Here is a 2,756-nt window from a genome sequence, read left to right on the forward strand (position 1 = left end):
CATCCTCAGTGCTTCTGCTTCTACTAATGCAGCACCATCTACTGGTCCTATTTATACCACCAGGAGGGAAGGATTTTATCACTGATGATGTCACAATGGGTAAGTAGAGAAGCACTTATGACATCACATGTGGTGTCATAAATCACTAATGATGTCACAGACTGTGATATGGTGAAGATGTCATCAGTGATGTCACTCGAGCAATTGTGATGTCATCGGTGAAGAGGTCATCAGTAATGATGTGATGTCACTCGAGCAATGTCATTTGTGATGATGTCATCAGTGTTGTAATCAGTGATAGTAGTAGTAGTCCGCTGTAAAACTCCAAAGAGATTTTCAACATGGCTTCTTCATCTAGGTTAGAGATCAATTTTGTAAGGTTGCTGTCTCGCTGTGAATCCATAGCTTCGGAGAAGAGAGTGAAAGGGGAATGGAGGTTAGACAAGTATGTTGGTGGCCTGGAGCAGATGTTGGTGGCTTTGAGAAAGAGCCCAAGCAAACCCACACCAGAAGTTCTGACAGAATACACAAGGAAAGTAGATTTCATGAAGGGACTTCTAGAAGCAGAGAGACTGTCTTCCCCAACAGAGAAAGCCTTAGCCAATCAGTTCCTTGCTCCTGGACGAACGCCTACAATAGCCAATGAGAGAATTCCGGCCACTAAAACTGTACACATGCGGACCAAAGCCCGGTGCACAAGAGAGATGAGGGATGAGCTGCTTGGCACGGCTTTGATGGGCACCTCACAAACAGACTTACGAAACAGGAGAGGCGTGGCACTGGATGAGCTGGATGCCATCCTGCAGCACCACCACAATGTGCAGGAGAAGCTGGCTGAGGACATGCTCCACCTGGCCAGGGATCTGAAGAACAACACGCTGGCAGCCCAGAACAACATCAAACAGGACAACCAGACCCTGAGCCAGTCTATGCGTCAGGCTGACGTGAACTCTGAGAAGCTGAAGATGGAGTCCGAGCGACTCGAGCAACACACGAAAAAGTCCCTCAACTGGCCCTTGTGGATTATGCTCATCCTGGTCTCCGTCACCTTCATCAGCATGATCCTCTTCATCAGACTCTTCCCCAGGCTCAGATGATGATTGTGTACAGTCTTGAATCCTCAGTTCTATGTCCTCCGTTTACAGAAGAATAATAACATGCAAATACAGTAGGTTATGTCTGTATGTGTTGTAGAGGTTGGTAGGAGTCGGCACCAAATCAATTCAGTTTGGTGAATTGAAGTTTGGACTTTAGAAAATCTAAATGTGATCTTGTAAAATCCTTCACAATGCAGAGTTTCACTTAGCAGTATCCCCTTTGGAAATGGAACAGAGCATAGAACTACAACATATAGATATTTAAATACATACTGTAGGTCCTTGAGAGTTGTAGCTAGTCTTAATTTCAGATTGAATGTCAGTCTTGATCAGTTTAATCCCTGTTCAGGTAGATACAATACAGGGGTTAAAGTCAAATTTCACTTTTGTACATTTCATTTTTTATTGTGCAAACTGTTCACCAGCAGTATTGGCAGTCCCAGGAATCCAGTGTCAACACTGGCTTGAATTAATTGAAAGCCCAGTTTAAAAATCTGACTTTTGAACAACAGTGGAGTGCAAAAACTTGAAATCCACTTTAGTGAAATATTATTTATGGGCCCACAGATTGGCTTCCAAACATCCCTCAGTTTGATTTTTTAATATTTTCTTACGGTTTGGAGACATTCATTATCAAGAGGTTTAGTAGTACATGCTGTCGTTTTTGACACTTTTGATCGAAGGGATAGTATGTAATCTAGTTCACCTAAATTCCCAATGCCTACGTTTTTTGGTCAGTGTATATCAGCTGGTTATTCAAAAAGATATATACTGTCGTGTCAGGTGTGGCCATACGTGACTAGTGTTGCTACATGAAGGCCTTTTATCAATTATATGGCTCAGTCTGGGAATAACACATTCGTCTTTTCAAATGTCAAATGTTTTCACATGTGATGTCCACTGGGTGGCAGCACAGGATGACTGGATAACCAGATGGGTGGTACAGTATGTATGTGGTGGGTGTCTGGTAACTGTGCAGTTTGGGTAGGGGTTTGAATTAGATGTGGGACATAGTGACAGACCGAGCGTCTGTGGTTCACTAGAGGCTGAAATAGCAAACAAAGGAGGACTGATTAAGCCAGGCACTACTTACACCACTCCTCGCCTTGTATGAATCCAGATCCAGATCTCAGCTACATGCCATGTGTTGGGCATCTATCTGAATGAGCACACTGTGGGTCAAAATGGATGGACCCCACCTGAACCAGAGGTGGTGGGACTTGTCCCCAATAGACCCTTGGGCCAGTGGGAAGTCTGTTTTACTCCTTTTCACTAGTGGCACCACACAGTGGTAATAGGAAGTGACAGATAGGCATATATTCAAAATGGTTGTACCCAGTATAGTGTCGTTAGCATAGTAACATATAGCCCCGCAGCAGATGGCAGTGTGTACATTATTTTGTCTGAAATCAACATGTCTCTCAACTGATCTTCAAGTGTGGTGGATTGACTGCAGCCTGACAAAATTAGGAGTCTTTTCAAATGTCAGTAGAGGGTACTTCCTGTTTGCATGAAAAAAAACTAAATGTATCTCCTCTCTTTCCTGCATTCTATAGATTGCATCTCACCAAGACAATTCAAGGCCTTCACATACATACTTCACATACATACTGTAGCACTGTGGGATATTTCAGAAATGTGTGGTCATTTGAGGTGTAA

The 2,756-nt window shown here is 43.3% G+C and overlaps 1 pseudogene across 1 annotated transcript; it reads left to right on the forward strand.

Moving 5' to 3' along the window:
• Positions 1-341: 341 nt before the first annotated feature.
• LOC310800290 (vesicle transport protein USE1 pseudogene) lies at positions 342-1,097 on the forward strand (annotated as a pseudogene). The gene has a single exon. The product of its transcript is annotated as a vesicle transport protein USE1 pseudogene (transcript).
• The last annotated feature ends 1,659 nt before the right edge of the window (positions 1,098-2,756 follow it).

Source organism: Poromitra crassiceps (assembly GCF_964638095.1).
Source record: "Poromitra crassiceps genome assembly, chromosome: 30".
NCBI classification, from domain to species: domain Eukaryota; kingdom Metazoa; phylum Chordata; class Actinopteri; order Beryciformes; family Melamphaidae; genus Poromitra; species Poromitra crassiceps.